Raw genomic sequence first — 25,518 nt, forward strand, 5'->3', positions numbered from 1 at the left:
TCTGCCCTTTGTAGGGCCTGGGCCCATTGTGACAGGAGTGACAGAGTGCAATGGACTGGCCTAATGCCAAGTACCTTAAATAGGTGATGCCATTGACGAAGTTGAGGGTGACCAAAAGTCTAAATAAAGTACCATGGCTTGGAGCAAGAAGGACCTGTATGGAAGGAATGGGAATACACTGACTTGCTGGTTTGAGTCAGAATATTTTCTAGGAGCCTGCAGATGCTCAAGTGGATGAAAATCACAAATGTAGTGGAAGGCCTACATTGTCTGAACCCACCCACCAGCTGCGAACTTCTGTGTCTTTGCAGGTTCACTCTAAAGCCCAGGGTCAATACCTTTGTCCTGACCTGACGCTGATGTTATCTCAGTTCTTGCAGGGGAGCGGGGCAAAGACCTGGCTTTGGGGTTGGTGTGTGCTAAGTCTCTTGAGTCATGTCAGACTCTGTGCGACGCTCTGGACTGCAGCCTGCCAGGGAGGATAGCATTATTTCCTTCCTGTGCTTTAAGATGGAAAGCAAACTGCTGTACTTTACTTTATTTTGGGGGACTCCAAAATCACTGCAGATGGTGACTGCAGCCATGAAATTAAAAGACGCTTGCTCCTTGGAAGTAAAGCTATGACCAACCTAGACAGCATATTAAAAAACAGAGACATTTCTTTGCCAACAAAGGTCCGTCTGGTCAAAGCAATGGTTTTTCTGGCAGGCATGCATGGATGTGAGAGTTGGAATATAAGGACAGGTGAGCATCAAAGCATTGATGCTTTTGAGCTGTGGTGTGGCAGGAGACTCTTGAGAGTCCCTTGGACTGCACAGAGATCCAACCAGTCCATCCTAAAGGAAATCTACCCCGAATATACATTGGAGGGACTGATGCTGAAGCTGAAACTCCTATATTTTGGTCGTCTGATACGAAGAACTGACTCACTTGACAAGACCTTGATAGCGGGAAAGACTGAAAGTGGGAAGAGAAGGGGATGACAGAGGATGAGATGGGTGGATGGCATCACTGACTCCATGGACATGAGTTGGAGCAAGCTCTGGGAGTTGGTGATGGAAAGGAAAGCCTGGCGTGCTGCAGTCCGTGGGGTTGCAAAGAGTTGGACACGACTGAGCTACTGAACTGAACTCTAGCTAAGGCCATTTATGAGATGGAAAATACTAGTTTTTTTCCAATTATATATGATGATAGTATGAGACAAAGTCACGTGTGCCATCTGATTGGAATTGATAGCCATGTAAGAGTGTATGATTACAAGTAGGGCATTGTCTGCATTCAGTCATGGGAAGTATCTGGATCATCCTAGAGCTTCACCAAATGGCTTCTTCAACTCAACACACAAAGCCTAGAATATGAAGACTCCAGGAAATTTGGGAAGTGTGTGTGTTATTCCCTCAGTTGTGCCTGACTCTTTGGACCCCACGGACTCTTTAGACCCACCAGGCTCCTCTTCTCCAATGAATTCTCCAGGCCAGAATACTGGAGTGCATAGCCAGGACCTTTTCCCGGGAATCTTCCTGACCCGAGGATCAAACCTGGGTCTCCTGCATTGCAGCCGTATGCTATACCATCTGAGTGAGACAAGATAATAAACATGTGGCCTATTGCCTAGGTTTGGCAAGTCCTTAGGTATACTCATTTTCTTTTGTGTCATACGCATGGATGCCAGAGGTTTGCCACTTGATGCCTCCAAACAGTTTGATAGTTTGAAAAAATGCTGGAGATAAAAAAATAAAAGACGTGATCAAGTAAAAATTGAAATCTGGAAAACAGAAGATGAGTGATAAAGTTCGGTAGCTTTGTCCAATGGAAACCAAAAAGAAAATGTAGAAATATAACCAGGTTTCTCTGAATTGAGTCAAATGCAAGTCAGCCATATTTCTTGGTGTCTCTCTGTTTATGGTGTTTTTTTCAGGTTAAAATGGCGGAGGCAGAAGAATGGTTGAAACAAGATGTCTCTCTTCTGGGACAGCACTGCCATCGTGCGGAAACAGTTTGATCAGGCCAAAGCTGTGAGCTGCTATTCCTTGCGAGGCCGGTGGGATCAACTTAGGAACAACAGAAGCTGAACTCAAGCCTGGCCCTCAACCTTTTCTGTGTGATCTGGCAGGATCGGTGGACAGTCAGGTTCTAGGCTTAGTATCTGATCAGTGAGGGCCCAGGACCAAGGAGCCCTCCAGCTGCTGCCAGGAAGTCCAGTCACAGGAAGGTGGTAAGCGGGGCCTCAGTTTCCTAACATTGTGGTGGGCCTTAGAGCCAAGCACTGAAAATGGGGGCACTTGTCTTGTGAATCTGCCCTTTGTAGGGCCTGGGCCCATTGTGACAGGAGTGACAGAGTGCAATGGACTGGCCTAATGCCAAGTACCTTAAATAGGTGATGCCATTGACGAAGTTGAGGGTGACCAAAAGTCTAAATAAAGTACCATGGCTTGGAGCAAGAAGGACCTGTATGGAAGGAATGGGAATACACTGACTTGCTGGTTTGAGTCAGAATATTTTCTAGGAGCCTGCAGATGCTCAAGTGGATGAAAATCACAAATGTAGTGGAAGGCCTACATTGTCTGAACCCACCCACCAGCTGCGAACTTCTGTGTCTTTGCAGGTTCACTCTAAAGCCCAGGGTCAATACCTTTGTCCTGACCTGACGCTGATGTTATCTCAGTTCTTGCAGGGGAGCGGGGCAAAGACCTGGCTTTGGGGTTGGCGTGTGCTAAGTCTCTTGAGTCATGTCAGACTCTGTGCGACGCTATGGACTGCAGCCTGCCAGGGAGGATAGCATTATTTCCTTCCTGTGCTTTAAGATGGAAAGCAAACTGCTGTACTTTACTTTATTTTGGGGGACTCCAAAATCACTGCAGATGGTGACTGCAGCCATGAAATTAGAAGACGCTTGCTCCTTGGAAGTAAAGCTATGACCAACCTAGACAGCATATTAAAAAACAGAGACATTTCTTTGCCAACAAAGGTCCGTCTGGTCAAAGCAATGGTTTTTCTGGCAGGCATGCATGGATGTGAGAGTTGGAATATAAGGACAGGTGAGCATCAAAGCATTGATGCTTTTGAGCTGTGGTGTGGCAGGAGACTCTTGAGAGTCCCTTGGACTGCACAGAGATCCAACCAGTCCATCCTAAAGGAAATCTACCCCCAATATACATTGGAGGGACTGATGCTGAAGCTGAAACTCCTATATTTTGGTCGTCTGATACGAAGAACTGACTCACTTGACAAGACCTTGATAGCGGGAAAGACTGAAAGTGGGAAGAGAAGGGGATGACAGAGGATGAGATGGGTGGATGGCATCACTGACTCCATGGACATGAGTTGGAGCAAGCTCTGGGTGTTGGTGATGGAAAGGAAAGCCTGGCGTGCTGCAGTCCGTGGGGTTGCAAAGAGTTGGACACGACTGAGCTACTGAACTGAACTCTAGCTAAGGCCATTTATGAGATGGAAAATACTTGTTTTTTTCCAATTATATATGATGATAGTATGAGACAAAGTCACGTGTGCCATCTGATTGGAATTGATAGCCATGTAAGAGTGTATGATTACAAGTAGGGCATTGTCTGCATTCAGTCATGGGAAGTATCTGGATCATCCTAGAGCTTCACCAAATGGCTTCTTCAACTCTACACACAAAGCCTAGAATATGAAGACTCCAGGAAATTTGGGAAGAGTGTGTGTTATTCCCTCAGTTGTGCCCGACTCTTTGGACCCCACGGACTCTTTAGACCCACCAGGCTCCTCTTGTCCATTGAATTCTCCAGGCCAGAATACTGGAGTGCATAGCCAGGACCTTTTCCAGGGAATCTTCCTGACCCGAGGATCAAACCTGGGTCTCCTGCATTGCAGGCGGATGCTTTACCATCTGAGTGAGACAAGATAATAAACATGTGGCTTGTTGCCTAGGTTTGGCAAGTCCTTAGGTATCGTCATTTTCTTTTGTGTCATACGCATGGATGCCAGAGGTTTGCCACTTGATGCCTCCAAACAGTTTGATAGTTTGAAAAAATGCTGGAGATAAAAAAATAAAAGACGTGATCAAGTAAAAATTGGAACCTGGAAAACAGAAGATGAGTGATAAAGTTGGGTAGCTTTGTCCAATGGAAACCAAAAAGAAAATGTAGAAATATAACCAGGTTTCTCTGAATTGAGTCAAATACACGTCAGCCATATTTCCTGGTGTCTGTCTGTTTATGGTGTTTTTTTCAGGTTCAAAGGGCAGAGGCAGAAGAATGGTTGAAACAAGATGTCTCTCTTCTGGGACAGCACTGCCATCGTGCGGAAACAGTTTGATCAGGCCAAAGCTGTGAGCTGCTCTTCCTTGCGAGGCCTAGCAGTGGAGGCCGGTCAGATCAACTTAGGAACAACAGAACCTGAACTCAAGCCTGGCCCTCAACCTTTTCTGTGTGATCTGGCAGGATCGGTGGACAGTCAGGTTCTAGGCTTAGTATCTGATCAGTGAGGGCCCAGGACCAAGGAGCCCTTCAGCTGCTGCCAGGAAGTCCAGTCACAGGAAGGAGGTAAGCGGGGCCTCAGTTTCCTAACATTGTGGTGGGCCTTAGAGCCAAGCACTGAAAATGGGGGCACTTGTCTTGTGAATCTGCCCTTTGTAGGGCCTGGGCCCATTGTGACAGGAGTGACAGAGTGCAATGGACTGGCCTAATGCCAAGTACCTTAAATAGGTGATGCCATTGACGAAGTTGAGGGTGACCAAAAGTCTAAATAAAGTACCATGGCTTGGAGCAAGAAGGACCTGTATGGAAGGAATGGGAATACACTGACTTGCTGGTTTGAGTCAGAATATTTTCTAGGAGCCTGCAGATGCTCAAGTGGATGAAAATCACAAATGTAGTGGAAGGCCTACATTGTCTGAACCCACCCACCAGCTGCGAACTTCTGTGTCTTTGCAGGTTCACTCTAAAGCCCAGGGTCAATACCTTTGTCCTGACCTGACGCTGATGTTATCTCAGTTCTTTCAGGGCAGCGGGGCAAAGACCTGGCTTTGGGGTTGGCGTGTGCTAAGTCTCTTGAGTCATGTCAGACTCTGTGCGACGCTGTGGACTGCAGCCTGCCAGGGAGGATAGCATTATTTCCTTCCTGTGCTTTAAGATGGAAAGCAAACTGCTGTACTTTACTTTATTTTGGGGGACTCCAAAATCACTGCAGATGGTGACTGCAGCCATGAAATTAAAAGACGCTTGCTCCTTGGAAGTAAAGCTATGACCAACCTAGACAGCATATTAAAAAACAGAGACATTTCTTTGCCAACAAAGGTCCGTCTGGTCAAAGCAATGGTTTTTCTGGCAGGCATGCATGGATGTGAGAGTTGGAATATAAGGACAGGTGAGCATCAAAGCATTGATGCTTTTGAGCTGTGGTGTGGCAGGAGACTCTTGAGAGTCCCTTGGACTGCACAGAGATCCAACCAGTCCATCCTAAAGGAAATCTACCCCGAATATACATTGGAGGGACTGATGCTGAAGCTGAAACTCCTATATTTTGGTCGTCTGATACGAAGAACTGCCTCACTTGACAAGACCTTGATAGCGGGAAAGACTGAAAGTGGGAAGAGAAGGGGATGACAGAGGATGAGATGGGTGGATGGCATCACTGACTCCATGGACATGAGTTGGAGCAAGCTCTGGGAGTTGGTGATGGAAAGGAAAGCCTGGCGTGCTGCAGTCCGTGGGGTTGCAAAGAGTTGGACACGACTGAGCTACTGAACTGAACTCTAGCTAAGGCCATTTATGAGATGGAAAATACTTGTTTTTTTCCAATTATATATGATGATAGTATGAGACAAAGTCACGTGTGCCATCTGATTGGAATTGATAGCCATGTAAGAGTGTATGATTACAAGTAGGGCATTGTCTGCATTCAGTCATGAGAAGTATCTGGGTCATCCTAGAGCTTCACCAAATGGCTTCTTCAACTCAACACACAAAGCCTAGAATATGAAGACTCCAGCAAATTTGGGAAGTGTGTGTGTTATTCCCTCAGTTGTGCCTGACTCTTTGGACCCCACGGACTCTTTAGACCCACCAGGCTCCTCTTGTCCATTGAATTCTCCAGGCCAGAATACTGGAGTGCATAGCCAGGACCTTTTCCAGGGAATCTTCCTGACCCGTGGATCAAACCTGGGTCTCCTGCATTGCAGGCGGATGCTTTACCATCTGAGTGAGACAAGATAATAAACATGTGGCCTGTTGCCTAGATTTGGCAAGTCCTTAGGTATAGTCAATTTCTTTTGTGTCTTACGCATGGATGCCAGAGGTTTGCCACTTGATGCCTCCAAACAGTTTGATAGTTTGAAAAAATGCTGGAGATAAAAAAAAAAAAAGAAGGGATCAAGTAAAAATTGAAATCTGGAAAACAGAAGATGAGTGATAAAGTTGGGTAACTTTGTCCAATGGAAACCAAAAAGAAAATGTAGAAATATAACCAGGTTTCTCTGAATTGAGTCAAATACAAGTCAGCCATATTTCCTGGTGTCTGTCTGTTTATGGTGTCTTTTTCAGGTTCAAAGGGCAGAGGCAGAAGAATGGTTGAAACAAGATGTCTCTCTTCTGGGACAGCACTGCCATCGTGCGGAAACAGTTTGATCAGGCTAAAGGTGTGAGCTGCTCTTCCTTGCGTGGCCTAGCAGTGGAGGCCGGTCAGATCAACTTAGGAACAACAGAACCTGAACTCAAGCCTGGCCCTCAACCTTTTCTGTGTGATCTGGCAGGATCGGTGGACAGTCAGGTTCTAGGCTTAGTATCTGATCAGTGAGGGCCCAGGACCAAGGAGCCCTCCAGCTGCTGCCAGGAAGTCCAGTCACAGGAAGGAGGTAAGCGGGGCCTCAGTTTCCTAACATTGTGGTGGGCCTTAGAGCCAAGCACTGAAAATGGGGGCACTTGTCTTGTGAATCTGCCCTTTGTAGGGCCTGGGCCCATTGTGACAGGAGTGACAGAGTGCAATGGACTGGCCTAATGCCAAGTACCTTAAATAGGTGATGCCATTGACGAAGTTGAGGGTGACCAAAAGTCTAAATAAAGTACCATGGCTTGGAGCGAGAAGGACCTGTATGGAAGGAATGGGAATACACTGACTTGCTGGTTTGAGTCAGAATATTTTCTAGGAGCCTGCAGATGCTCAAGTGGATGAAAATCACAAATGTAGTGGAAGGCCTACATTGTCTGAACCCACCCACCAGCTGCGAACTTCTGTGTCTTTGCAGGTTCACTCTAAAGCCCAGGGTCAATACCTTTGTCCTGACCTGACGCTGATGTTATCTCAGTTCTTGCAGGGGAGCGGGGCAAAGACCTGGCTTTGGGGTTGGTGTGTGCTAAGTCTCTTGAGTCATGTCAGACTCTGTGCGACGCTCTGGACTGCAGCCTGCCAGGGAGGATAGCATTATTTCCTTCCTGTGCTTTAAGATGGAAAGCAAACTGCTGTACTTTACTTTATTTTGGGGGACTCCAAAATCACTGCAGATGGTGACTGCAGCCATGGAATTAAAAGACGCTTGCTCCTTGGAAGTAAAGCTATGAGCAACCTAGACAGCATATTAAAAAACAGAGACATTTCTTTGCCAACAAAGGTCCGTCTGGTCAAAGCAATGGTTTTTCTGGCAGGCATGCATGGATGTGAGAGTTGGAATATAAGGACAGGTGAGCATCAAAGCATTGATGCTTTTGAGCTGTGGTGTGGCAGGAGACTCTTGAGAGTCCCTTGGACTGCACAGAGATCCAACCAGTCCATCCTAAAGGAAATCTACCCCGAATATACATTGGAGGCACTGATGCTGAAGCTGAAACTCCTATATTTTGGTCGTCTGATACGAAGAACTGACTCACTTGACAAGACCTTGATAGCGGGAAAGACTGAAAGTGGGAAGAGAAGGGGATGACAGAGGATGAGATGGGTGGATGGCATCACTGACTCCATGGACATGAGTTGGAGCAAGCTCTGGGAGTTGGTGATGGAAAGGAAAGCCTGGCGTGCTGCAGTCCGTGGGGTTGCAAAGAGTTGGACACGACTGAGCTACTGAACTGAACTCTAGCTAAGGCCATTTATGAGATGGAAAATACTTGTTTTTTTCCAATTATATATGATGATAGTATGAGACAAAGTCACGTGTGCCATCTGATTGGAATTGATAGCCATGTAAGAGTGTATGATTACAAGTAGGGCATTGTCTGCATTCAGTCATGAGAAGTATCTGGGTCATCCTAGAGCTTCACCAAATGGCTTCTTCAACTCAACACACAAAGCCTAGAATATGAAGACTCCAGCAAATTTGGGAAGTGTGTGTGTTATTCCCTCAGTTGTGCCTGACTCTTTGGACCCCCGGACTCTTTAGACCCACCAGGCTCCTCTTGTCCATTGAATTCTCCAGGCCAGAATACTGGAGTGCATAGCCAGGACCTTTTCCAGGGAATCTTCCTGACCCGTGGATCAAACCTGGGTCTCCTGCATTGCAGGCGGATGCTTTACCATCTGAGTGAGACAAGATAATAAACATGTGGCCTGTTGCCTAGATTTGGCAAGTCCTTAGGTATAGTCAATTTCTTTTGTGTCTTACGCATGGATGCCAGAGGTTTGCCACTTGATGCCTCCAAACAGTTTGATAGTTTGAAAAAATGCTGGAGATAAAAAAAAAAAAAGAAGGGATCAAGTAAAAATTGAAATCTGGAAAACAGAAGATGAGTGATAAAGTTGGGTACCTTTGTCCAATGGAAACCAAAAAGAAAATGTAGAAATATAACCAGGTTTCTCTGAATTGAGTCAAATACAAGTCAGCCATATTTCCTGGTGTCTGTCTGTTTATGGTGTCTTTTTCAGGTTCAAAGGGCAGAGGCAGAAGAATGGTTGAAACAAGATGTCTCTCTTCTGGGACAGCACTGCCATCGTGCGGAAACAGTTTGATCAGGCCAAAGGTGTGAGCTGCTCTTCCTTGCGAGGCCTAGCAGTGGAGGCCGGTCAGATCAACTTAGGAACAACAGAACCTGAACTCAAGCCTGGCCCTCAACCTTTTCTGTGTGATCTGGCAGGATCGGTGGACAGTCAGGTTCTAGGCTTAGTATCTGATCAGTGAGGGCCCAGGACCAAGGAGCCCTCCAGCTGCTGCCAGGAAGTCCAGTCACAGGAAGGAGGTAAGCGGGGCCTCAGTTTCCTAACATTGTGGTGGGCCTTAGAGCCAAGCACTGAAAATGGGGGCACTTGTCTTGTGAATCTGCCATTTGTAGGGCCTGGGCCCATTGTGACAGGAGTGACAGAGTGCAATGGACTGGCCTAATGCCAAGTACCTTAAATAGGTGATGCCATTGACGAAGTTGAGGGTGACCAAAAGTCTAAATAAAGTACCATGGCTTGGAGCAAGAAGGACCTGTATGGAAGGAATGGGAATACACTGACTTGCTGGTTTGAGTCAGAATATTTTCTAGGAGCCTGCAGATGCTCAAGTGGATGAAAATCACAAATGTAGTGGAAGGCCTACATTGTCTGAACCCACCCACCAGCTGCGAACTTCTGTGTCTTTGCAGGTTCACTCTAAAGCCCAGGGTCAATACCTTTGTCCTGACCTGACGCTGATGTTATCTCAGTTCTTGCAGGGGAGCGGGGCAAAGACCTGGCTTTGGGGTTGGCGTGTGCTAAGTCTCTTGAGTCATGTCAGACTCTGTGCGACGCTATGGACTGCAGCCTGCCAGGGAGGATAGCATTATTTCCTTCCTGTGCTTTAAGATGGAAAGCAAACTGCTGTACTTTACTTTATTTTGGGGGACTCCAAAATCACTGCAGATGGTGACTGCAGCCATGAAATTAGAAGACGCTTGCTCCTTGGAAGTAAAGCTATGACCAACCTAGACAGCATATTAAAAAACAGAGACATTTCTTTGCCAACAAAGGTCCGTCTGGTCAAAGCAATGGTTTTTCTGGCAGGCATGCATGGATGTGAGAGTTGGAATATAAGGACAGGTGAGCATCAAAGCATTGATGCTTTTGAGCTGTGGTGTGGCAGGAGACTCTTGAGAGTCCCTTGGACTGCACAGAGATCCAACCAGTCCATCCTAAAGGAAATCTACCCCCAATATACATTGGAGGGACTGATGCTGAAGCTGAAACTCCTATATTTTGGTCGTCTGATACGAAGAACTGACTCACTTGACAAGACCTTGATAGCGGGAAAGACTGAAAGTGGGAAGAGAAGGGGATGACAGAGGATGAGATGGGTGGATGGCATCACTGACTCCATGGACATGAGTTGGAGCAAGCTCTGGGAGTTGGTGATGGAAAGGAAAGCCTGGCGTGCTGCAGTCCGTGGGGTTGCAAAGAGTTGGACACGACTGAGCTACTGAACTGAACTCTAGCTAAGGCCATTTATGAGATGGAAAATACTTGTTTTTTTCCAATTATATATGATGATAGTATGAGACAAAGTCACGTGTGCCATCTGATTGGAATTGATAGCCATGTAAGAGTGTATGATTACAAGTAGGGCATTGTCTGCATTCAGTCATGGGAAGTATCTGGGTCATCCTAGAGCTTCACCAAATGGCTTCTTCAACTCAACACACAAAGCCTAGAATATGAAGACTCCAGGAAATTTGGGAAGAGTGTGTGTTATTCCCTCAGTTGTGCCCGACTCTTTGGACCCCACGGACTCTTTAGACCCACCAGGCTCCTCTTGTCCATTGAATTCTCCAGGCCAGAATACTGGAGTGCATAGCCAGGACCTTTTCCAGGGAATCTTCCTGACCCGAGGATCAAACCTGGGTCTCCTGCATTGCAGGCGGATGCTTTACCATCTGAGTGAGACAAGATAATAAACATGTGGCTTGTTGCCTAGGTTTGGCAAGTCCTTAGGTATCGTCATTTTCTTTTGTGTCATACGCAAGGATGCCAGAGGTTTGCCACTTGATGCCTCCAAACAGTTTGATAGTTTGAAAAAATGCTGGAGATAAAAAAATAAAAGACGTGATCAAGTAAAAATTGGAACCTGGAAAACAGAAGATGAGTGATAAAGTTGGGTAGCTTTGTCCAATGGAAACCAAAAAGAAAATGTAGAAATATAACCAGGTTTCTCTGAATTGAGTCAAATACAAGTCAGCCATATTTCCTGGTGTCTGTCTGTTTATGGTGTTTTTTTCAGGTTCAAAGGGCAGAGGCAGAAGAATGGTTGAAACAAGATGTCTCTCTTCTGGGACAGCACTGCCATCGTGCGGAAACAGTTTGATCAGGCCAAAGCTGTGAGCTGCTCTTCCTTGCGAGGCCTAGCAGTGGAGGCCGGTCAGATCAACTTAGGAACAACAGAAGCTGAACTCAAGCCTGGCCCTCAACCTTTTCTGTGTGATCTGGCAGGATCGGTGGACAGTCAGGTTCTAGGCTTAGTATCTGATCAGTGAGGGCCCAGGACCAAGGAGCCCTCCAGCTGCTGCCAGGAAGTCCAGTCACAGGAAGGAGGTAAGCGGGGCCTCAGTTTCCTAACATTGTGGTGGGCCTTAGAGCCAAGCACTGAAAATGGGGGCACTTGTCTTGTGAATCTGCCCTTTGTAGGGCCTGGGCCCATTGTGACAGGAGTGACAGAGTGCAATGGACTGGCCTAATGCCAAGTACCTTAAATAGGTGATGCCATTGACGAAGTTGAGGGTGACCAAAAGTCTAAATAAAGTACCATGGCTTGGAGCAAGAAGGACCTGTATGGAAGGAATGGGAATACACTGACTTGCTGGTTTGAGTCAGAATATTTTCTAGGAGCCTGCAGATGCTCAAGTGGATGAAAATCACAAATGTAGTGGAAGGCCTACATTGTCTGAACCCACCCACCAGCTGCGAACGTCTGTGTCTTTGCAGGTTCACTCTAAAGCCCAGGGTCAATACCTTTGTCCTGACCTGACGCTGATGTTATCTCAGTCCTTTCAGGGCAGCGGGGCAAAGACCTGGCTTTGGGGTTGGCGTGTGCTAAGTCTCTTGAGTCATGTCAGACTCTGTGCGACGCTGTGGACTGCAGCCTGCCAGGCAGGATAGCATTATTTCCTTCCTGTGCTTTAAGATGGAAAGCAAACTGCTGTACTTTACTTTATTTTGGGGGACTCCAAAATCACTGCAGATGGTGACTGCAGCCATGAAATTAAAAGACGCTTGCTCCTTGGAAGTAAAGCTATGACCAACCTAGACAGCATATTAAAAAACAGAGACATTTCTTTGCCAACAAAGGTCCGTCTGGTCAAAGCAATGGTTTTTCTGGCAGGCATGCATGGATGTGAGAGTTGGAATATAAGGACAGGTGAGCATCAAAGCATTGATGCTTTTGAGCTGTGGTGTGGCAGGAGACTCTTGAGAGTCCCTTGGACTGCACAGAGATCCAACCAGTCCATCCTAAAGGAAATCTACCCCGAATATACATTGGAGGGACTGATGCTGAAGCTGAAACTCCTATATTTTGGTCGTCTGATACGAAGAACTGACTCACTTGACAAGACCTTGATAGCGGGAAAGACTGAAAGTGGGAAGAGAAGGGGATGACAGAGGATGAGATGGGTGGATGGCATCACTGACTCCATGGACATGAGTTGGAGCAAGCTCTGGGAGTTGGTGTTGGAAAGGAAAGCCTGGCGTGCTGCAGTCCGTGGGGTTGCAAAGAGTTGGACACGACTGAGCTACTGAACTGAACTCTAGCTAAGGCCATTTATGAGATGGAAAATACTTGTTTTTTTCCAATTATATATGATGATAGTATGAGACAAAGTCACGTGTGCCATCTGATTGGAATTGATAGCCATGTAAGAGTGTATGATTACAAGTAGGGCATTGTCTGCATTCAGTCATGGGAAGTATCTGGATCATCCTAGAGCTTCACCAAATGGCTTCTTCAACTCAACACACAAAGCCTAGAATATGAAGACTCCAGCAAATTGGGGAAGTGTGTGTGTTATTCCCTCAGTTGTGCCTGACTCTTTGGACCCCACGGACTCTTTAGACCCACCAGGCTCCTCTTGTCCAATGAATTCTCCAGGCCAGAATACTGGAGTGCATAGCCAGGACCTTTTCCAGGGAATCTCTCTGACCCGAGGATCAAACCTGGGTCTCCTGCATTGCAGGCGGATGCTTTACCGTCTGAGTGAGACAAGATAAAAAAAATGTGGCCTATTGCCTAGATTTGGCAAGTCCTTAGGTATAGTCATTTTCATTTGTGTCATACGCATGGATGCCAGAGGTTTGCCACTTGATGCCTCCAAACAGTTTGATAGTTTGAAAAAATGCTGGAGATAAAAAAATAAAAGACGTGATCAAGTAAAAATTGAAATCTGGAAAAGAGAAGATGAGTGATAAAGTTGGGTAGCTTTGTCCAATGGAAACCAAAAAGAAAATGTAGAAATATAACCAGGTTTCTCTGAATTGAGTCAAATGGAAGTCAGCCATATTTCTTGGTGTCTCTCTGTTTATGGTGTTTTTTTCAGGTTGAAAGTGCGGAGGCAGAATAATGGTTGAAACAAGATGTCTCTCTTCTGGGACAACACTGCCATCGTGCGGAAACAGTTTGATCAGGCCAAAGCTGTGAGCTGCTCTTCCTTGCGAGGCCTAGCAGTGGAGGCCGGTCAGATCAACTTAGGAACAACAGAAGCTGAACTCAAGCCTGGCCTCTCAACCTTTTCTGTGTGATCTGGCAGGATCGGTGGACAGTCAGGTTCTAGGCTTAGTATCTGATCAGTGAGGGCCCAGGACCAAGGAGCCCTCCAGCTGCTGCCAGGAAGCCCAGTCACAGGAAGGAGGTAAGCGGGGCCTCAGTTTCCTAACATTGTGGTGGGCCTTAGAGCCAAGCACTGAAAATGGGGGCACTTGTCTTGTGAATCTGCCCTTTGTAGGGCCTGGGCCCATTGTGACAGGAGTGACAGAGTGCAATGGACTGGCCTAATGCCAAGTACCTTAAATAGGTGATGCCGTTGACGAAGTTGAGGGTGACCAAAAGTCTAAACAAAGTACCATGGCTTGTAGCAAGAAGGACCTGTATGGAAGGAGTGGGAATACACTGACCTGCTGGTTTGAGTCAGAATATTTTCTAGGAGCCTGCAGATGCTGAAGTGGATGAAAATCACAAATGTAGTGGAAGGCCTACATTGTCTGAACCCACCCACCAGCTGTGAACTTCTGTGTCTTTGCAGGTTCACTCTAAAGCCCAGGGTCAATACCTTTGTGCTGACCTGACGCTGATGTTATCTCAGTTCTTGCAGGGGAGCGGGGCAAAGGCCTGGCTTTGGGGTTGGTGTGTGCTAAGTCTCTTCAGTCATGTCAGACTCTGTGCGTGCCTATGGACTGCAGCCTGCCAGGGAGGATAGCATTATTTCCTTCCTGTGCTTTAAGATGGAAAGCAAACTGCTGTACTTTGAGGATCATGTTTTACCTCCTTCTAAGCTATATGGTTTTACTCTACTTCTAAACTGCTTTATTTTGGGGGGCTCCAAAATCACTGCAGATGGTGCCTGCAGCCATGAAATTAAAAGACGCTTGCTCCTTGGAAGTAAAGCTATGACCAACCTAGACAGCATATTAAAAAACAGAGACATTTCTTTGCCAACAAAGGTCCGTCTGGTCAAAGCAATGGTTTTTCTGGCAGGCATGCATGGATGTGAGAGTTGGAATATAAGGACAGGTGAGCATCAAAGCATTGATGCTTTTGAGCTGTGGTGTGGCAGGAGACTCTTGAGAATCCCTTGGACTGCACAGAGATCCAACCAGTCCATCCTAAAGGAAATCTACCCCGAATATACATTGGAGGGACTGATGCTGAAGCTGAAACTCCTATATTTTGGTCGTCTGATACGAAGAACTGACTCACTTGACAAGACCTTGATAGCGGGAAAGACTGAAAGTGGGAAGAGAAGGGGATGACAGAGGATGAGATGGGTGGATGGCATCACTGACTCCATGGACATGAGTTGGAGCAAGCTCTGGGAGTTGGTGATGGAAAGGAAAGCCTGGCGTGCTGCAGTCCGTGGGGTTGCAAAGAGTTGGACACGACTGAGCTACTGAACTGAACTCTAGCTAAGGCTATTTATGAGATCGAAAATACTTGTTTTTTTCCAATTATATATGATGATGGTATGAGACAAAGTCACGTGTGCCATCTGATTGGAATTGATAGCCATGTAAGAGTGTATGATTACAAGTAGGGCATTGTCTGCATTCAGTCATGGGAAGTATCTGGGTCATCCTAGAGCTTCACCAAATGGCTTCTTCAACTCAACACACAAAGCCTAGAATATGAAGACTCCAGGATATTTGGGAAGTGTGTGTGTTATTCCCTCAGTTGTGCCTGACTCTTTGGACCCCACGGACTCTTTAGACCCACCAGGCTCCTCTTGTCCAATGAATTCTCCAGGCCAGAATACTGGAGTGCATAGCCAGGACCTTTTCCAGGGAATCTCCCTGACCCGAGGATCAAACCTGGGTCTCCTGCATTGCAGGCGGATGCTTTACCATCTGAGTGAGACAAGATAATAAAAATGTGGCCTATTGCCTAGATTTGGCAAGTCCTTAGGTATAGTCATTTTCTTTTGTGTCATACGCATGGATGCCAGAGGTTTGCCACTTGATGCCTCCAAACAGTTTGATAGTTTGAAAAAATGCTGGAGATAAAAAAATAAAAGACGTCATCAAGTAAAAATTGAAATCTGGAAAAGAGAAGATGAGTGATAAAGTTGGGTAGCTTTGTCCAATGGAAACCAAAAAGAAAATGTAGAAATATAACCAGGTTTCTCTGAATTGAGTCAAATGCAAGTCAGCCATATTTCTTGGTGTCTCTCTGTTTATGGTGTTTTTTTCAGGTTAAAATGGCGGAGGCAGAAGAATGGTTGAAACAAGATGTCTCTCTTCTGGGACAACACTGCCATCGTGCGGAAACAGTTTGATCAGGCCAAAGCTGTGAGCTGCTATTCCTTGCGAGGCCGGTGGGATCAACTTAGGAACAACAGAAGCTGAACTCAAGCCTGGCCCTCAACCTTTTCTGTGTGATCTGGCAGGATCGGTGGACAGTCAGGTTCTAGGCTTAGTATCTGATCAGTGAGGGCCCAGGACCAAGGAGCCCTCCAGCTGCTGCCAGGAAGTCCAGTCACAGGAAGGAGGTAAGCGGGGCCTCAGTTTCCTAACATTGTGGTGGGCCTTAGAGCCAAGCACTGAAAATGGGGGCACTTGTCTTGTGAATCTGCCCTTTGTAGGGCCTGGGCCCATTGTGACAGGAGTGACAGAGTGCAATGGACTGGCCTAATGCCAAGTACCTTAAATAGGTGATGCCATTGACGAAGTTGAGGGTGACCAAAAGTCTAAATAAAGTACCATGGCTTGGAGCAAGAAGGACCTGTATGGAAGGAATGGGAATACACTGACTTGCTGGTTTGAGTCAGAATATTTTCTAGGAGCCTGCAGATGCTCAAGTGGATGAAAATCACAAATGTAGTGGAAGGCCTACATTGTCTGAACCCACCCACCAGCTGCGAACTTCTGTGTCTTTGCAGGTTCACTCTAAAGCCCAGGGTCAATACCTTTGTCCTGACCTGACGCTGATGTTATCTCAGTTCTTTCAGGGCAGCGGGGCAAAGACCTGGCTTTGGGGTTGGTGTGTGCTAAGTCTCTTGAGTCATGTCAGACTCTGTGCGACGCTGTGGACTGCAGCCTGCCAGGCAGGATAGCATTATTTCCTTCCTGTGCTTTAAGATGGAAAGCAAACTGCTGTACTTTACTTTATTTTGGGGGACTCCAAAATCACTGCAGATGGTGACTGCAGCCATGAAATTAAAAGACGCTTGCTCCTTGGAAGTAAAGCTATGACCAACCTAGACAGCATATTAAAAAACAGAGACATTTCTTTGCCAACAAAGGTCCGTCTGGTCAAAGCAATGGTTTTTCTGGCAGGCATGCATGGATGTGAGAGTTGGAATATAAGGACAGGTGAGCATCAAAGCATTGATGCTTTTGAGCTGTGGTGTGGCAGGAGACTCTTGAGAGTCCCTTGGACTGCACAGAGATCCAACCAGTCCATCCTAAAGGAAATCTACCCCGAATATACATTGGAGAGACTGATGCTGAAGCTGAAACTCCTATATTTTGGTCGTCTGATACGAAGAACTGACTCACTTGACAAGACCTTGATAGCGGGAAAGACTGAAAGTGGGAAGAGAAGGGGATGACAGAGGATGAGATGGGTGGATGGCATCACTGACTCCATGGACATGAGTTGGAGCAAGCTCTGGGAGTTGGTGATGGAAAGGAAAGCCTGGCGTGCTGCAGTCCGTGGGGTTGCAAAGAGTTGGACACGACTGAGCTACTGAACTGAACTCTACCTAAGGCCATTTATGAGATGGAAAATACTTGTTTTTTTCCAATTATATATGATGATAGTATGAGACAAAGTCACGTGTGCCATCTGATTGGAATTGATAGCCATGTAAGAGTGTATGATTACAAGTAGGGCATTGTCTGCATTCAGTCATGGGAAGTATCTGGATCATCCTAGAGCTTCACCAAATGGCTTCTTCAACTCAACACACAAAGCCTAGAATATGAAGACTCCAGCAAATTTGGGAAGTGTGTGTGTTATTCCCTCAGTTGTGCCTGACTCTTTGGACCCCACGGACTCTTTAGACCCACCAGGCTCCTCTTGTCCAATGAATTCTCCAGGCCAGAATACTGGAGTGCATAGCCAGGACCTTTTCCAGGGAATCTCCCTGACCCGAGGATCAAACCTGGGTCTCCTGCATTGCAGGCGGATGCTTTACCGTCTGAGTGAGACAAGATAATAAAAATGTGGCCTATTGCCTAGATTTGGCAAGTCCTTAGGTATAGTCATTTTCATTTGTGTCATACGCATGGATGCCAGAGGTTTGCCACTTGATGCCTCCAAACAGTTTGATAGTTTGAAAAAATGCTGGAGATAAAAAAATAAAAGACGTGATCAAGTAAAAATTGAAATCTGGAAAAGAGAAGATGAGTGATAAAGTTGGGTAGCTTTGTCCAATGGAAAGCAAAAAGAAAATGTAGAAATATAACCAGGTTTCTCTGAATTGAGTCAAATGGAAGTCAGCCATATTTCTTGGTGTCTCTCTGTTTATGGTGTTTTTTTCAGGTTGAAAGGGCGGAGGCAGAAGAATGGTTGAAACAAGATGTCTCTCTTCTGGGACAACACTGCCATCGTGCGGAAACAGTTTGATCAGGCCAAAGCTGTGAGCTGCTCTTCCTTGCGAGGCCTAGCAGTGGAGGCCGGTCAGATCAACTTAGGAACAACAGAAGCTGAACTCAAGCCTGGCCTCTCAACCTTTTCTGTGTGATCTGGCAGGATCGGTGGACAGTCAGGTTCTAGGCTTAGTATCTGATCAGTGAGGGCCCAGGACCAAGGAGCCCTCCAGCTGCTGCCAGGAAGCCCAGTCACAGGAAGGAGGTAAGCGGGGCCTCAGTTTCCTAACATTGTGGTGGGCCTTAGAGCCAAGCACTGAAAATGGGGGCACTTGTCTTGTGAATCTGCCCTTTGTAGGGCCTGGGCCCATTGTGACAGGAGTGACAGAGTGCAATGGACTGGCCTAATGCCAAGTACCTTAAATAGGTGATGCCGTTGACGAAGTTGAGGGTGACCAAAAGTCTAAACAAAGTACCATGGCTTGTAGCAAGAAGGACCTGTATGGAAGGAGTGGGAATACACTGACCTGCTGGTTTGAGTCAGAATATTTTCTAGGAGCCTGCAGATGCTGAAGTGGATGAAAATCACAAATGTAGTGGAAGGCCTACATTGTCTGAACCCACCCACCAGCTGTGAACTTCTGTGTCTTTGCAGGTTCACTCTAAAGCCCAGGGTCAATACCTTTGTGCTGACCTGACGCTGATGTTATCTCAGTTCTTGCAGGGGAGCGGGGCAAAGGCCTGGCTTTGGGGTTGGTGTGTGCTGAGTCTCTTCAGTCATGTCAGACTCTGTGTGTGCCTATGGACTGCAGCCTGCCAGGGAGGATAGCATTATTTCCTTCCTGTGCTTTAAGATGGAAAGCAAACTGCTGTACTTTGAGGATCATGTTTTACCTCCTTCTAAGCTATATGGTTTTACTCTACTTCTAAACTGCTTTATTTTGGGGGGTTCCAAAATCACTGCAGATGGTGCCTGCAGCCATGAAATTAAAAGACGCTTGCTCCTTGAAGTAAAGCTATGACCAACCTAGACAGCATATTAAAAAACAGAGACATTTCTTTGCCAACAAAGGTCCGTCTGGTCAAAGCAATGGTTTTTCTGGCAGGCATGCATGGATGTGAGAGTTGGAATATAAGGACAGGTGAGCATCAAAGCATTGATGCTTTTGAGCTGTGGTGTGGCAGGAGACTCTTGAGAATCCCTTGGACTGCACAGAGATCCAACCAGTCCATCCTAAAGGAAATCTACCCCGAATATACATTGGAGGGACTGATGCTGAAGGTGAAACTCCTATATTTTGGTCGTCTGATACGAAGAACTGACTCACTTGACAAGACCTTGATAGCGGGAAAGACTGAAAGTGGGAAGAGAAGGGGATGACAGAGGATGAGATGGGTGGATGGCATCACTGACTCCATGGACATGAGTTGGAGCAAGCTCTGGGAGTTGGTGATGGAAAGGAAAGCCTGGCGTGCTGCAGTCCGTGGGGTTGCAAAGAGTTGGACACGACTGAGCTACTGAACTGAACTCTAGCTAAGGCTATTTATGAGATCGAAAATACTTGTTTTTTTCCAATTATATATGATGATAGTATGAGACAAAGTCACGTGTGCCATCTGATTGGAATTGATAGCCATGTAAGAGTGTATGATTACAAGTAGGGCATTGTCTGCATTCAGTCATGGGAAGTATCTGGGTCATCCTAGAGCTTCACCAAATGGCTTCTTCAACTCTACACACAAAGCCTAGAATATGAAGACTCCAGGAAATTTGGGAATTGTGTGTGTTATTCCCTCAGTTGTGCCCGACTCGTTGGTCCCCACGGACTCTTTAGACCCACCAGGCTCCTCTTGTCCATTGAATTCTCCAGGCCAGAATACTGGAGTGCATAGCCAGGACCTTTTCCAGGGAATCTTCCTGACCCGTGGATCAAACCTGGGTCTCTTGCATTGCAGGCGGATGCTTTACCATCTGAGTGAGACAAGATAATAAACATGTGGCCTGTTGCCTAGATTTGGCAAGTCCTTAGGTATAGTCAATTTCTTTTGTGTCTTACGCATGGATGCCAGAGGTTTGCCACTTGATGCCTCCAAACAGTTTGATAGTTTGAAAAAATGCTGGAGATAAAAAAAAAAAAAGAAGGGATCAAGTAAAAATTGAAATCTGGAAAACAGAAGATGAGTGATAAAGTTGGGTACCTTTGTCCAATGGAAACCAAAAAGAAAATGTAGAAATATAACCAGGTTTCTCTGAATTGAGTCAAATACAAGTCAGCCATATTTCCTGGTGTCTGTCTGTTTATGGTGTCTTTTTCAGGTTCAAAGGGCAGAGGCAGAAGAATGGTTGAAACAAGATGTCTCTCTTCTGGGACAGCACTGCCATCGTGCGGAAACAGTTTGATCAGGCCAAAGCTGTGAGCTGCTCTTCCTTGCGAGGCCTAGCAGTGGAGGCCGGTCCGATCAACTTAGGAACAACAGAACCTGAACTCAAGCCTGGCCCTCAACCTTTTCTGTGTGATCTGGCAGGATCGGTGGACAGTCAGGTTCTAGGCTTAGTATCTGATCAGTGAGGGCCCAGGACCACGGAGCCCTCCAGCTGCTGCCAGGAAGTCCAGTCACAGGAAGGAGGTAAGCGGGGCCTCAGTTTCCTAACATTGTGGTGGGCCTTAGAGCCAAGCACTGAAAATGGGGGCACTTGTCTTGTGAATCTGCCCTTTGTAGGGCCTGGGCCCATTGTGACAGGAGTGACAGAGTGCAATGGACTGGCCTAATGCCAAGTACCTTAAATAGGTGATGCCATTGACGAAGTTGAGGGTGACCAAAAGTCTAAATAAAGTACCATGGCTTGGAGCAAGAAGGACCTGTATGGAAGGAATGGGAATACACTGACTTGCTGGTTTGAGTCAGAATATTTTCTAGGAGCCTGCAGATGCTCAAGTGGATGAAAATCACAAATGTAGTGGAAGGCCTATATTGTCTGAACCCACCCACCATCTGCGAACTTCTGTGTCTTTGCAGGTTCACTCTAAAGCCCAGGGTCAATACCTTTGTCCTGACCTGACGCTGATGTTATCTCAGTTCTTGCAGGGGAGCGGGGCAAAGACCTGGCTTTGGGGTTGGTGTGTGCTAAGTCTCTTCAGTCATGTCAGACTCTGTGCGACGCTATGGACTGCAGCCTGCCAGGGAGGATAGCATTATTTCCTTCCTGTGCTTTAAGATGGAAAGCAAACTGCTGTACTTTACTTTATTTTGGGGGACTCCAAAATCACTGCAGATGGTGACTGCAGCCATGGAATTAAAAGACGCTTGCTCCTTGGAAATAAAGCTATGACCAACCTAGACAGCATATTAAAAAGCAGAGACATTTCTTTGCCAACAAAGGTCCGTCTGGTCAAAGCAATGGTTTTTCTGGCAGGCATGCATGGATGTGAGAGTTGGAATATAAGGACAGGTGAGCATCAAAGCGTTGATGCTTTTGAGCTGTGGTGTGGCAGGAGACTCTTGAGAGTCCCTTGGACTGCACAGAGATCCAACCAGTCCATCCTAAAGGAAATCTACCCCGAATATACATTGGAGGGACTGATGCTGAAGCTGAAACTCCTATATTTTGGTCGTCTGATACGAAGAACTGACTCACTTGACAAGACCTTGATAGCGGGAAAGACTGAAAGTGGGAAGAGAAGGGGATGACAGAGGATGAGATGGGTGGATGGCATCACTGACTCCATGGACATGAGTTGGAGCAAGCTCTGGGAGTTGGTGATGGAAAGGAAAGCCTGGCGTGCTGCAGTCCGTGGGGTTGCAAAGAGTTGGACACGACTGAGCTACTGAACTGAACTCTAGCTAAGGCCATTTATGAGATGGAAAATACTTGTTTTTTTCCAATTATATATGATGATAGTATGAGACAAAGTCACGTGTGCCATCTGATTGGAATTGATAGCCATGTAAGAGTGTATGATTACAAGTAGGGCATTGTCTGCATTCAGTCATGGGAAGTATCTGGATCATCCTAGAGCTTCACCAAATGGCTTCTTCAACTCAACACACAAAGCCTAGAATATGAAGACTCCAGCAAATTGGGGAAGTGTGTGTGTTATTCCCTCAGTTGTGCCTGACTCTTTGGACCCCACGGACTCTTTAGACCCACCAGGCTCCTCTTGTCCATTGAATTCTCCAGGCCAGAATACTGGAGTGCATAGCCAGGACCTTTTCCAGGGAATCTCCCTGACCCGAGGATCAAACCTGGGTCTCCTGCATTGCAGGCGGATGCTTTACCATCTGAGTGAGACAAGATAATAAAAATGTGGCCTATTGCCTAGATTTGGCAAGTCCTTAGGTATAGTCATTTTCTTTTGTGTCATACGCATGGATGCCAGAGGTTTGCCACTTGATGCCTCCAAACAGTTTGATAGTTTGAAAAAATGCTGGAGATAAAAAAATAAAAGACGTCATCAAGTAAAAATTGAAATCTGGAAAAGAGAAGATGAGTGATAAAGTTGGGTAGCTTTGTCCAATGGAAACCAAAAAGAAAATGTAGAAATATAACCAGGTTTCTCTGAATTGAGTCAAATGCAAGTCAGCCATATTTCTTGGTGTCTCTCTGTTTATGGTGTTTTTTTCAGGTTAAAATGGCGGAGGCAGAAGAATGGTTGAAACAAGATGTCTCTCTTCTGGGACAACACTGCCATCGTGCGGAAACAGTTTGATCAGGCCAAAGCTGTGAGCTGCTATTCCTTGCGAGGCCGGTGGGATCAACTTAGGAACAACAGAAGCTGAACTCAAGCCTGGCCCTCAACCTTTTCTGTGTGATCTGGCAGGATCGGTGGACAGTCAGGTTCTAGGCTTAGTATCTGATCAGTGAGGGCCCAGGACCAAGGAGCCCTCCAGCTGCTGCCAGGAAGTCCAGTCACAGGAAGGAGGTAAGCGGGGCCTCAGTTTCCTAACATTGTGGTGGGCCTTAGAGCCAAGCACTGAAAATGGGGGCACTTGTCTTGTGAATCTTCCCTTTGTAGGGCCTGGGCCCATTGTGACAGGAGTGACAGAGTGCAATGGACTGGCCTAATGCCAAGTACCTTAAATAGGTGATGCCATTGACGAAGTTGAGGGTGACCAAAAGTCTAAATAAAGTACCATGGCTTGGAGCAAGAAGGACCTGTATGGAAGGAATGGGAATACACTGACTTGCTGGTTTGAGTCAGAATATTTTCTAGGAGCCTGCAGATGCTCAAGTGGATGAAAATCACAAATGTAGTGGAAGGCCTACATTGTCTGAACCCACCCACCAGCTGCGAACTTCTGTGTCTTTGCAGGTTCACTCTAAAGCCCAGGGTCAATACCTTTGTCCTGACCTGACGCTGATGTTATCTCAGTTCTTTCAGGGCAGCGGGGCAAAGACCTGGCTTTGGGGTTGGTGTGTGCTAAGTCTCTTGAGTCATGTCAGACTCTGTGCGACGCTGTGGACTGCAGCCTGCCAGGCAGGATAGCATTATTTCCTTCCTGTGCTTTAAGATGGAAAGCAAACTGCTGTACTTTACTTTATTTTGGGGGACTCCAAAATCACTGCAGATGGTGACTGCAGCCATGAAATTAAAAGACGCTTGCTCCTTGGAAGTAAAGCTATGACCAACCTAGACAGCATATTAAAAAACAGAGACATTTCTTTGCCAACAAAGGTCCGTCTGGTCAAAGCAATGGTTTTTCTGGCAGGCATGCATGGATGTGAGAGTTGGAATATAAGGACAGGTGAGCATCAAAGCATTGATGCTTTTGAGCTGTGGTGTGGCAGGAGACTCTTGAGAGTCCCTTGGACTGCACAGAGATCCAACCAGTCCATCCTAAAGGAAATCTACCCCGAATATACATTGGAGGGACTGATGCTGAAGCTGAAACTCCTATATTTTGGTCGTCTGATACGAAGAACTGACTCACTTGACAAGACCTTGATAGCGGGAAAGACTGAAAGTGGGAAGAGAAGGGGATGACAGAGGATGAGATGGGTGGATGGCATCACTGACTCCATGGACATGAGTTGGAGCAAGCTCTGGGAGTTGGTGATGGAAAGGAAAGCCTGGCGTGCTGCAGTCCGTGGGGTTGCAAAGAGTTGGACACGACTGAGCTACTGAACTGAACTCTACCTAAGGCCATTTATGAGATGGAAAATACTTGTTTTTTTCCAATTATATATGATGATAGTATGAGACAAAGTCACGTGTGCCATCTGATTGGAATTGATAGCCATGTAAGAGTGTATGATTACAAGTAGGGCATTGTCTGCATTCAGTCATGGGAAGTATCTGGATCATCCTAGAGCTTCACCAAATGGCTTCTTCAACTCAACACACAAAGCCTAGAATATGAAGACTCCAGCAAATTTGGGAAGTGTGTGTGTTATTCCCTCAGTTGTGCCTGACTCTTTGGACCCCACGGACTCTTTAGACCCACCAGGCTCCTCTTGTCCAATGAATTCTCCAGGCCAGAATACTGGAGTGCATAGCCAGGACCTTTTCCAGGGAATCTCCCTGACCCGAGGATCAAACCTGGGTCTCCTGCATTGCAGGCGGATGCTTTACCGTCTGAGTGAGACAAGATAATAAAATTGTGGCCTATTGCCTAGATTTGGCAAGTCCTTAGGTATAGTCATTTTCATTTGTGTCATACGCATGGATGCCAGAGGTTTGCCACTTGATGCCTCCAAACAGTTTGATAGTTTGAAAAAATGCTGGAGATAAAAAAATAAAAGACGTGATCAAGTAAAAATTGAAATCTGGAAAAGAGAAGATGAGTGATAAAGTTGGGTAGCTTTGTCCAATGGAAACCAAAAAGAAAATGTAGAAATATAACCAGGTTTCTCTGAATTGAGTCAAATGGAAGTCAGCCATATTTCTTGGTGTCTCTCTGTTTATGGTGTTTTTTTCAGGTTGAAAGGGCGGAGGCAGAAGAATGGTTGAAACAAGATGTCTCTCTTCTGGGACAACACTGCCATCGTGCGGAAACAGTTTGATCAGGCCAAAGCTGTGAGCTGCTCTTCCTTGCGAGGCCTAGCAGTGGAGGCCGGTCAGATCAACTTAGGAACAACAGAAGCTGAACTCAAGCCTGGCCTCTCAACCTTTTCTGTGTGATCTGGCAGGATCGGTGGACAGTCAGGTTCTAGGCTTAGTATCTGATCAGTGAGGGCCCAGGACCAAGGAGCCCTCCAGCTGCTGCCAGGAAGCCCAGTCACAGGAAGGAGGTAAGCGGGGCCTCAGTTTCCTAACATTGTGGTGGGCCTTAGAGCCAAGCACTGAAAATGGGGGCACTTGTCTTGTGAATCTGCCCTTTGTAGGGCCTGGGCCCATTGTGACAGGAGTGACAGAGTGCAATGGACTG

At 46.4% G+C, this 25,518-nt stretch overlaps 1 long non-coding RNA gene across 1 annotated transcript in view; it reads left to right on the forward strand.

The window, feature by feature from the left end:
• LOC145536975 (uncharacterized) overlaps positions 1-25,518 on the forward strand; it is a 411,144-nt gene that overhangs the window by 97,476 nt on the left and 288,150 nt on the right. The window contains exons 44-54 of the long non-coding RNA XR_014076109.1: positions 1,919-2,215; positions 4,213-4,523; positions 6,522-6,832; positions 8,830-9,140; positions 11,138-11,448; positions 13,446-13,757; positions 15,810-16,106; positions 18,104-18,415; positions 20,468-20,778; positions 22,776-23,072; positions 25,070-25,381. This is a non-coding gene — a long non-coding RNA (uncharacterized LOC145536975). The remainder of the gene's footprint in view (positions 1-1,918; positions 2,216-4,212; positions 4,524-6,521; positions 6,833-8,829; positions 9,141-11,137; positions 11,449-13,445; positions 13,758-15,809; positions 16,107-18,103; positions 18,416-20,467; positions 20,779-22,775; positions 23,073-25,069; positions 25,382-25,518) is intronic.

This window comes from Giraffa tippelskirchi, chromosome X (assembly GCF_054371585.1).
Source record: "Giraffa tippelskirchi isolate mGirTip1 chromosome X, T2T-mGirTip1v1.2.pri, whole genome shotgun sequence".
Classification (NCBI taxonomy): Eukaryota; Metazoa; Chordata; class Mammalia; order Artiodactyla; family Giraffidae; genus Giraffa; species Giraffa tippelskirchi.